The 12,037-nt window shown below is 43.2% G+C and overlaps 1 protein-coding gene across 2 annotated transcripts in view; it reads left to right on the top strand.

Moving 5' to 3' along the window:
* Window positions 1–12,037, top strand: part of YJEFN3 (YjeF N-terminal domain containing 3) — a 174,871-nt gene that overhangs the window by 34,974 nt on the left and 127,860 nt on the right. The gene's annotated exons all lie outside the window — the stretch shown is intronic.

Raw genomic sequence — 12,037 nt, 5'->3', positions numbered from 1 at the left:
CGCCATGGAAGATACTTAACACCGGAGCAATTCATCATTGCTCTGGTGCGGGGACAGCTGCTCCGAAAAGCATCTGTCCCCGTGATTAGTAGCACAGCTACAGAAGTAGCTGCGTTACTTACCTGTGCTCATGGCCGGCTTCTGCGCATGAGTGACCTGAGGTCGGGGAGTCAGTGAGGAGGCGGTGGAGGGATCCGCTCAGATCCCTCTTTGCATTTCCAGAACTCCTTCCCAAATGAAGCAGCCGGGGTTACTGGAACAAGCGCCATCTGAAAATGATGCTTGTTCTCGCAGGCAAACTCCAAAAACTTTCAGTTTTTTGAGTGTGCCGAATATCAAGTGGTCCTATTCAGACCCCTGATGATGAATGAAATATGCGGAGGTTTCCGAATAGTTAATCGTCCATTTATTGTATGATTAATAGGCCCAAATGTTACTGAAACTCACAATGGACTGTCTGGCAGCAAACTTTGATTTCAACTGAAATTTTGCTCCTCTCTATTCAGAACCTTATGCTACTACATAAACATTGTGAACATCTTTTAAAAGAGCGATGGAATAGGAAAAGCTACACATCTCAATTTTCTTTTCCAAAATTAGCATAATGCTAATATTGTAATTTTCATTCCCGGATGCTAATATGGTAATTTTCTAATTGTGTCAAGTGGAACCAACCTTGACAAATGTGTAATACAGGGGAGGAAAAGGATGATAGGAGAGGAAAGCAAACATAAGAGAGCAGTATAAGGAAAGAGGTCACCTCATATAGGGCCTGATTCTGAGTTGGGAGTAAGGCAAAGAGCAAGTAACTATGGGCCAAATAGCTTCTCAGCTGCAATCCCGTATGCAGCATGCTTGCTAAAATATGCAAATGTTGCAGCTGTCTAGCTTTGCAATGGAAACACTCACTGACTGCTTCTCGAAACTGCCGCTTGTATATTGGGACGCAACCATCGGACGAACATCGGTTGATATTCGATTATCTGAGCAACCCTATGGTCATGCAGAACGACTGTGAGAACTGAAACACCGGAGCCATTTTTACTGTGTATGGAATCGCAGTCACAGGTTGAGACAGATACCCAAAACAGTCTCAACATGCCATGCCCACTTAACCATAACTGACTGTTTGCCCTAGGTAAGGTCAGTCAAAGGGACAGCAGTGGTGGCAAAATTGGGTAATAATCTTCTATAATAACTAGATATGAGCGGGTCTGGTTCCCCTAGAACCGGACCCAACCGAACATTGCCATTCCGAGTCGGATCCAAGACTGACTTAGGTTTTACCGCATGACTCGGATCTGAAAACGAGGCTAAACGTCATCCTCCAACTGTCGGATTCTCACGGGTTTTGGATTGTATAAAGGTCCCGTAATCGGCGCCATTTTCACTCCGGCTGTGGAGAGTGTACAGAGCAGAGGTGCTCTGTTCTTCTAGGGTGCAGTCAGTGTTGTGTGTTGTTGTCAGTGACTTGTCACTATTTGTTCAAGGGTGTAGTGTTGTCAGGCTGTGCTGCAGTACATAAAGTGGTGGGTGCTGCTGTGTCACTCCCTGTTGTTCTGTCAATCAAGGGGCAGGGACTGCTATACATAAAGGGCTGCTGCTGTGTTGTCCATAAAGGGGCTTGGGATGCAGTACATAAAGTGGTGCTGCTGTGTTGTCCTGTCCATCAAGGGGATAGGGCTGCAGTTCATAAAGGGCTGCTCTGTAAATCCGGGGGTGCTCTTCCCCAGTGTAAAAAAATGACAAGTTCAAATTAAAAATGATTATTCCACAAAGAAAAAAAGATCTGTTTTGATTTTGTTTTGTGTGTGTGCTACTGTAGCTAGTAGCTACGCTATTATTGTTCGGTGACACTGCCGGCCAGAACACAGTTTATCATCCACGTATTTGTGACTCTGCAGGTGGTCCGTCTGCACTCCGCAGGGGTGCTTTGTTGTCCATAAAGGGGTGCTGTGTTGTTCATCAAGGGGCTGCTGCCAGGTTGGGAATTGCTTTTCCAGTGAAGTGGAATCTAGATGGGATTTGGTAGCGGGGACACAGGACTTTAATTAACTGTCTAAACCCACTGCATTATTGGCAGATATTGGACGCATATCTAATACCAGCATAGATGTTATGGCGTCGGTGATCCACTGTGCAACTGGGTGACTACTGTCATACTTGCTCCCCCTTGCAAAGGATTGCTCAACAGTCAATTGTTTTTAAAGTGCTACTAAAAGTCTTCCTGGTCTCCTTCTGGGATGCAAATCCACTCCCAGCAGCAGCAGCAGGCATAGTGCTCAAATATTGTCCTGGGGCAAGGACTGATGTCAATGATTTAAAAAAAATTGTAAATTCCTCCCCTCCTCCCTCATAAATTTTCTCCGTAATCAAAAAATTTAATGAAATTCAATACTAATCAAATCTTCCTTCTTTACCTGCCTTCAACTACATACATGCTCCAACTCCCTCAGGCCTCTTGAATAATAAAAACATTTGTTTCCTGATGAGCCATGTTTGTTTGAAGTTGAACTGCCACAGCTGCTGCAATCTTTGACATGCGGTTGCTGAATGCCACAAATGTTTATGGTCACAGACAGCATCTCCTGCATGACCCTTTTAATTTTAAAAAATATTCTGAACCACCAAGTTGATTTATCAAGCCACTGCCTATGGTGTATGCAAGATACTTCACCTCTTCCATCCCTAAGCAACATTTTTGGGTGGTTGGCTGTTATTCCTGCCTCATAGATAGAATCCAACACTGCTTGTACCCTTGGTGAGACTGGCAATCAGGACTATATATGACTACAACATTGAGATAAGCAGCAGCATACTGTTTATGAGGCCTTAGAATTTTATCCATCATCCTCTGAAAGATGGTGGGTGCCCCATGTAACCCAAATGGCAACATCTTATATTGGAACAGACCCTCTGGTGCAGAAAAAACTGTCTTTTTTTTCCCACTTGTCTGTCAATGGCACTTGCCAGTACCCTTTGTTTAAGAGTGGTTAAGTACCATGCTAATATCATTGATATCATCCTATCAATGAGTTTATCCACACAAGGCATTGGGTAGGCATCAAACTTAAATCACACTATTCAATTTATGGAAATCATTGCAGAAGCATAAGCTCCTGTCGGGTGTCTGAATGAGTACAATGGAACTTAACAACTCACTATGTGACTCTTCAATTATATCTAATTCCAACTTTTTTTTATTACATTTCTTTAGACAACAATTCCTGTTGGGCTTCTTGTATTCTATAGGGCAGTGATTTTCAACCTTTTTCAACTCGAGGCACACTACGCAAGATTTTAAATTTGCCAAGGCACACCATCCGGCGATGCAGCATGCACGACATATGCAAAAACATACACATTGGCTCTCACATGAAAAAACACACATACAATGGCCCCAAAGAAAATAACACACACATACATTGGCCTCCATAGAAAAAAATAACATAGGCCCCCACAGAAAAAAAATAACATGGGCCCCCCACAGGAAAAAAAATAACATAGGCCCCCCACAGAAAAAAAAATAACATAGGCCCCCACATAAAATAAATAACATAAGCCCCACAGAAAAAAAATAACATAGGCCCCCACAGTAAAAAAATAACATAGGCCCCCACAGAAAAAAAATAACATAAGCCCCCACAGAAAAAAAATAACATAAGCCCCCACAGAAACAAACAAAAAAAAACATTGCTCCCCACAAAATCAAATCATACTGGCTACCACATCAAAAATAAATTAAAATTTTTCTAGACTTACCTGTCTGTCATCGGCTGCAGGTTCCCACGGTGCAGAGCTGTCAGCAGTGGCTGGCTGGTCGCAGGCGGCTAGGAAGAAAGGGCTCACTGGCTTCGGGAGGGAGAGATGTACTGGCTGGCCACGGGCGGGTGGGAGAGAAGGGCTGGCTGGGTGGCTGGCCATGGGCGGAAGGGAGGGTAGTACTGGTTGGCCACAGGTGGGAGGGAGAGAAGGGCTGGCTGGGTTGGCTGGCCGCGGGCGGGAGGGTAGTACTCACTGGCTGCAGGTGGGAGGAAGAGAAGGGCTGGCTGGCCATGGGTGAAGGTGGTAGTACTGGCTGGTTGCAGGTGGGAGGGAGAGATGGGGTGGCTGGATGCGGGCGAAGATGGTAGTACTGACTGGTCGCAGGCAGGAGGGAGAGAAGGACTGGCTGGGTGGCTGGCCACAGGTGAAGGTGATAGTACTGGCTGGTCACAGGCAGGAGGGAGAGAAGGGCTGGCTGGGTGGCTGGCTGTGGGTGGGAGGGTAGTACTACTACTGGCTGGCCACGAGCAGGAGGGAAGGGCTGGCTGAGACTCTGTTGGGTTGGACAGGCATGTCAGGCAGGCAATGGGGCATGCATGACCTGTGATGTCATGCTGCTGTGTTTAGGCAGGTCACTGCCTGGGCATGCCTGACCCTCCCAGAGGACCTCAGCGGCAGTGCTGTCATGTCTAATGACTGTTGTTTTACCAGGTATGTCAGAAAATAAACATCTATTTCTTTAGCCACTGCTGACGAATTATTGAGAGGGTTTTGGCTATTGTTACTTCAGTAGCCAAAGGTACTTACGGAGTGACCATGGTTGCTGACAGAGCTACTCTCTTTCCAAGGTTTTATAAGATTTACATAGTATATATGCTCTGGCTTTCTTTTCCAGACTCGTACACCTTATAATTAACCTCATCAACTCTTTCTATGATTTCAAATGGTCTTTGCCACTTGATCAATAATTTACTTCTTACCATGGGAACCAAAATATGCACTCTGTCTCCAGGAGCGTAAATGGGCAATACAATTGTACACCCTTTGTTGTGTCTGTATGGCCTATTCCAAGTGCTCTATTGGCACCACTGCAGCTATTCTTTCTTGAATCTAAGAAACATGCTCAATAACCATCTTGTAAGGACTGAGTTGCCCATCCCATGTCTCTTTTGCAATATCCTGCAATTCCCTTGGTTGTTTGCCATACAGCAAAGAAAAAGGTGAGAACCCTTGGAAGATGGTGCAACATCTCTTAAGGCCAGCTTATAATAGGGTAAAAATGAATCCCAATCTTTCCCATCTTTATCCACCGCTTTCTTCAACATATTCTTTAAAGTCTTGTTAAATCTCTTGACTAAACCATCAGTCTGAGGGTGATACTTAGCTGAGTCACCTTAAACAGGCCGCACAACTCTTTCTTGATTCTTGTTGTAAATGGGGTACCTTGATCAGTTAGAATTTCCTTAGGTATTCCCACTCTGCTAAAGACATGTACTAGTTCTCTAGCAATCGTATTTGTTGATGTATTGCACAATGGTATCTCTTTTGGGTATCTGGTAGCGTAATCCATTACCACCAAAATATATTGTTGACCCCAAGCAGACTCTACTAGAGGTTCAACCAAATCCATAGCTGTTCTCTCAAACAAGACCTCAATAATGGGCAAAGGGACAAGCAGACTTCTATAATGTGGCTTGGGAGTATGATACTGACACTCATGGCAGGATGCACAGTAGTCAGACACATCTTTATCGACCTCTGGACAGAAAAACTGCTTCAAAATTCTCTCAGAGGTTTTCTCTACCCCTAGCTGTCCTGCAGTTATGTGACCATGAGCCAGGTTCAACACCATTCTGTGAGTCTGCAGTGCAGGCTAGCTGAACACAGAAAGATACTCTGCGATTAACATAAGCAGTATCATATTGCATAGGTTCAGCGTAAGTGCACAATTAGCAGCAACATGACCCAACCTCCACCTCTAGAACATTAGATTATATTTTTATCAAGTCTTTTAGGTGGTGGGAACCTTCCTGGCACAGCTGACCAATCCCCAGATTCCAAGTCTACAGTCTCTAGATTTTTAAGTTCATTCCACCACCCAGCACCCTTTTTTTTACCAGAATTCACTGGAGATCACTGTTTCAGAACTAGGTGCCGTTGGAGTATACTCAACAGTTCCTCAGCTGCCACATCCTATCCACCATTTCCACAAGCTGGCCTGCTCTTGTAGGGTCCCTGTGGCTCACCACAATGCGCAGAGCTGCAGTCAGTGCCTGTAGGTATTGGTTCATAACAACCCTTTCCATGATCTCTGACCCTGTTAGAGTGCTAGTTGTAAACCACTCCTTGATGAGAAGGTTGAGGTCATGTATTTGAGAACATGGCTTATCCTTTCGGTATACAACTTGTGCTTGAACAGACATTGTGACACCCAAACATGTCAAAGTTTCAATTTTCACTTTATCATAGTCATTGGCTTCAGTAAGGCTTAAGTCAAAATATACCTGTTATAGTTTTCCTGACAGGAAGGGTAGCAAAAGGCCTGCACACTGAGTTGCTAGATAGGCTTCAACATTATGACTCTCTGTCATCTTTTGCCAAAAAAATTACTGGCCTGTATGGAACTGGAGCTAGTTGTGGCATCTGTGGAATAATTTCCAGACAGTGCTGCTAAAAGCTGCACCACCTCTTTAAAGGGTTCGCGGTCTGGCACTGCTGCTTCTGGGTTTCTGCTGCATCCATTTGTTATTGCCTACGGAGTTCATCAATATCCAATTGTTGCCTCCGGGCCTTCTCAATGGCTTATAGCTGCACCCAGGTAGCTTCCTGCTGAGCATATGTAGCCTGTAGCAGTGTCTTAAATGTGTCTTCCATGGTATCTTGTGATGTAAGTGGGTAACAGAATCTGGCTCCACTAAGCATTTTATAATGACACCACAAGGAATTTCACAACATACCAGTCTTTTCCAAACATCAAGAAAATTGGGTGTCTGTTGCTTTAAACTTTTCACCTAAAATTTTTCTTGGCTGCAATTTACGTTCAATTCTTGCATTCTCCACCATGTCTGGCATGATCAGTGTAAGGGTGCCATATCCTCAGGTAAACAGTTACACTAGTCATGCAGCAGCCAAGTAATGGTTTGCCTTGGTACAAGTATCAGCAGTTGGCTTTATTAGTAGCAAAAATAAACAAAACATAAAAATAAATCCTGACCTGTCCAACTCTAACTAAACAAAATGATTCCTTCTCACAGAGCGGAGGAACCTAACGTCCCTCTCACAAAAAGTCTTTAGCATAGCATTTAAATTAAGTAACCACAGTGTCTCCCAACAGGCATCTGACCTGTTCCCCAGGCAGAGAGAGACTGACTACAGAGACAGACACAACCATTATCAGCCTCTCACAGGTGGTCTTTTAATCAAGGCTGCTAATCAGCTTTTGGACAGAAGCCTGTGGAATGTATTTCTCCCCTTGGCAAACTTTCATATACTTTTGTCACTATATATATATATATATATATATATATATATATATATAAAATATGCAGCAAAACACATGTGTTTTGCTGCATATACATCTAGTATCTTGGAGGGCGCCAGGGCCATTACAGTTTGGTTCTTGTGGAGTGCTGGCTTAGAGACGAACATATATATATATATATATATTATATATATTATATATATATATATATATATATATATACAGTACTGTGCAATAGTTTTAAGCAGGTGTGGAAAAAATGTTGCAAAGTAGGATTGTTTTCAAAAATAGAAGTGTTATTCCTATATTTTTTAACAAATGTAAAGTGAATGAACAGGAGAGAAATCTAAATCAGATCAATATTTGGTTTGACCACCCTTTGCCTTCAAAGCAGCATCAATTCTTCAATTCTAGGTAATTTTGCACACAGTTTTTGAAAGAACAGGGAGGTTGTTTGAAACATCTTCAAGAACTAACCACAGATCTTCTGTGGATGTAGGCTTGCTCTAATCCTTCTGTCTCTTCATGTAATGCCAGACAGCCTCAATGATGTTGAGATCAGGGATCTGTGGGGGCCATATCATCTCTTCCAGAACTCCTTGTTCTTCTTTATGCTGAAGATAGTTCTTAATGACATTGGCTGCACCCCCTGCCACACTCCTGCCTGCAGGCCACGGGTGGAGCAACAGGCCATCCACGGGACCACTAATCGCTGTGCTGCTGTAGACAGGAATTTTCTTTTCCTGCTTACAGCAGTCTGCCAGTGTTCATGCAAAGCCCCGCCCCCTGGTCACAGGCTCCGCCCCCATGAACACTGCCCGCGTCCCCCCTCCGGGTCCAGGATCATCGGCACCTGCCCCATGAGGAAGTATGGAAAATTGGGCCCCCCTCTCAGCCCCCCACTAGCTTCTTTTCTTAGTCCTGCCTCCCTGTACAGCTGTCCTGCCCCCCAGCTCTCCTCTCCTGCTTCCATTCACTGGGCATAGTGTACATGCAGTGTACTGCACAAAAGAAGATATTTACAGAATGTGAGAGATAATGACAGCGCTACCGTGCATAGAGGTACCTCAGCCCTTCTCTCCTGTGAAGTCTGTCCCACTCCCACTGTCCTCCTCTTTGCCATTCCTGCCTCTGCCACCTTCCTATATGTTGCTCTGCTCTTTACTCTGCCCCTTCCCCATACATGTGCTTTTGCTCCCTCCCCATGTCTGTGCCTCTGCCCATCCCCATATCTGTGCTTATGCCCAATTACCATAACTGTGACTCTGCCCCTCTCTCCATAACTGTGACTCTGCCCCTCCTCCCCATCTGTGTGTCTACCCCCTACCTATCTATGCCCCTGTCCCTTTTTCCTCTGTGTGCTGCCTTTCCAAATTGTGCCTCTGTCCACATTATCTATGTGTGCCTTTGCAGCCTTACCCATTGGCTGCTGACTGGCAATCAAAAGTGGCAAGACTGGACAGAGGATCAAGTTCATTCAACACCGCATAAATGAACCTAAGGATGCCAAGTAAGCACAGTTTTCAATTATTAAATGCCCATATATATTATTAACGCTGATGCGGTCTCTTCACTCCTTGCATATCGCAGGGATGGGCTCCATTCAGATCCGCTGTCCCAGTGGGTGCTGTTTCATACATCCTGAAGCTATCATTGCATACTTTGACAAAGGTCCATGGCTAGGACCGAAACGTCGGAGCTTTACTATGATGCTGTAAATTTTTTTTTAAAAAGATGAAATAAAAACTCATTTTAGAAGACTGGTGAGTGCACCCCCTTTGTTCATTTTTTGTATGCAGGGATACAGGTGATCCCTTTTGGGTGGCTACCCCAGCAATTGGATTTTCAGACGTGAGTGTGGACTAATACTGGACTTTATATATATATATATATATATATATATATCCGTAATCCGGCACTCTGGTGCAAGTGGTTACAGTACCGGGTGCCCTCCACAATGCCACTTCTACACGAAGTAGCACCGACACATATCAATCCAACAGACGGCGGGTTCACATAGCTTATAGTAGCAATGTTTCAGCGCCTTTAATCAGCGCTTTTATCAAGCTTATCATACACAGTAAACATAGTGACTGACCTTAAGTAGCCAACGCTCCTTACAGCAGACTTCCGATCACCCTCGTGTGCATCGCCAGCCGATACACACGGAGGTTGCGTCAAACTCTCCCTCGTGAATTGCCATGGTGATACAAAAAAACAACAAGCCCAGCTCCATTGCTAGGTAACATGAATCTAAACACACTCACAATTAATACCATGAATACAAATACATATACACACATGCCAGTGCAAAATTACATATTAAAAATGGACAAAAATGTCACGCCAGAGACCAAATGATCATCCCGCAGGGCTTGACATGTATACATTGTACAAACAGTTAAAAACCAAGCTATCCAAGAAAAACAACATTACTCAAAAACAGTGCAACGGTACCCTGTCGTACTCTAAGGACTTTGACTACATAACCCATATGCAATATGTCACCAAAGCTAATCAATTTATAGTGATTATATACACAGGGCCTACTATAAAGTTCCCTGTACAGATAATGAAAAATCAGTTTTATAGCACATGCAATATATAACAGAGTTATTTAAATGAAACATTGTAACCCTAATGTCTCATTGAGGCCTATAGGAGATAAAAGTGTCTAATCTCATAATCCAATTTGCCTCACATTGTAACAATTTTTTACTTCGGTTCCTACCTCTACTCATGGGGGGAACTTTATAGATAATTCTATATCGCAAAGTAGCGATATTGTGCTTGGCCTTTACAGGATCGAATGTTGAGCTATTTATGCAAATGCTTGAGTTAACCTTGACTCAGAACTATTTCATGTTTGATGGGGCTTATTATTTGCAGCTATCTGGCTGTGCGATGGGGTCCAATATGGCCCCATCCTACGCTAATACCTATATGTTTACCGTCGAACATGAGATAATATTTACTGATCCTGAAATGTCCAAAAATGTGTTAGCTTTTTATCGTTTTATAGATGATCTTTTTAGTGTGGAGAGACAGCGTACAGTCTTTTACGGAGATCACTGACAATTTCAATAGTTTAAATAGACCTGTTAAAAGCTCACATATATGACAATCCTAACTACGGTTAACTTTTTAGATGTGACCATCACTAAGAAAGAGGGAAGACTTGACCCGTCTTTATATACAAAGGCTACTGATCGAAATAATATGCTGCTAGCGAGTAGTGCTCACCCAGCCCGCTCAAAAATGCGTTGCCCTTTTCTAAGGGCATTGAGAATAGCAAAAGATCGAGAAGAGGGCATCAATTAATTAAACAACATGTTGATTAAGTTTTCCCAGAGAGGATATAATGTCTTGGATTTAGAGCGGGCCAAAAATAAACCATTGGCGGTCCCGCTTGACCAATTACTTAGAGGTAATTCAATCTTAACAGTTGCTAAGGACAATAGACATATTTGGGTTAACCAATATAATCACATGAGCACTACAATCAGTCGAAAAGCCAAATCATTGTGGCCCATCATCAGTACTGATAAGGATCTTAGACCATTTACAGATACCACTTTGATGTTGTGTTATCGTAGGGGCAAGAATTTCAGGGACCTTCTTGTACATAATGATATCACTCAGTTAGGCAAAAATAAGAAGAGTACATTTTTGAGGGCTCCAAAATTGGGGTGCTTCAAATGCTCTAACTGTACCACTTGTGGTTTTTTACAGACAGGGTCAGTATTTTTCCATCCGTACAAAGGGGTTAAATAACGACATACGGTACCATCTGTCTTGTACCAGCACATACATAGTCTATGCTATCACATGCCCTTGTTCCAAAATGTACATAGGTAAGACTGAGTGTACCTTGAGAGTACGGATGGCCCAACATCGATCAGCGATCAGGGCGGCGATTGCTACCGGTACAAGTGAGCAACCGGTAACAATTTGCTGAGGCCAAGCACAATATCGCTACTTTGCGATATAGAATTATCGATCATGTTTCCCCCATGATTAGAGGTCGGAACCGAAGTAAAAAATTGTTACAATGTGAAGCAAATTGGATTTTGAGATTAGACACTTTATCTCCTAGAGGTCTCAACGAGACATTAGGGTTACAATGTTTCATTTAAATGTGCTATAAAACTGATTTTTCATTACCTGTACAGAGAACTTTATAGTAGGCCCTGTGTATATAATCACTATAAATTGATTAGCTTTGGTGACATATTGCATATGGGTTATGTAGTCACAGTCCTTAGAGTACGACAGGGTACCGTTGCACTGTTTTTGAGTAATGTTGTTTTTCTTGGATAGCTTGGTTTTTAACTGTTTGTACAATGTATACATGTCAAGCCCTGCGGGATGATCATTTGGTCTCTGGCGTGACATTTGTTTTGTGTCCATTTTTAATATGCAATTTTGCACTGGCATGTGTGTATATGTATTTGTATTCATGGTATTAATTGTGAGTGTGTTTAGATTCATGTTACCTAGCAATGGAGCTGGGTTTGTTGTTGTGTTTTTGTATCACCATGACAATTCACAAGGTAGAGTTTGACGCAACTTCCAGTGCGACCGCCGGCTGGCGGTGCACATGAGGGTGATCCGAAGTCTCCTGTAAGGAGGGGTGGTCTACTATGTTTACTATATATCTTAAGCTTGATCAAAGCGCTGATTAAAGGCGCTGAAACGTCGCTGCTATAAGCTATGTGATCCAGTCATTTATTTCACTCCGGAGTGCCGCCATCTTTTGGATTGATATATATAAACATATTTAGCGCAATC

The sequence above is a fragment of the Taudactylus pleione genome, unplaced genomic scaffold, assembly GCF_031769625.1.
Source record: "Taudactylus pleione unplaced genomic scaffold, aTauple2 ptg000214l, whole genome shotgun sequence".
NCBI classification, from domain to species: Eukaryota; Metazoa; Chordata; class Amphibia; order Anura; family Myobatrachidae; genus Taudactylus; species Taudactylus pleione.
Note: the sequence above shows the minus strand (reverse complement) of the source record. Positions and strands in the feature narration are given on the sequence as shown.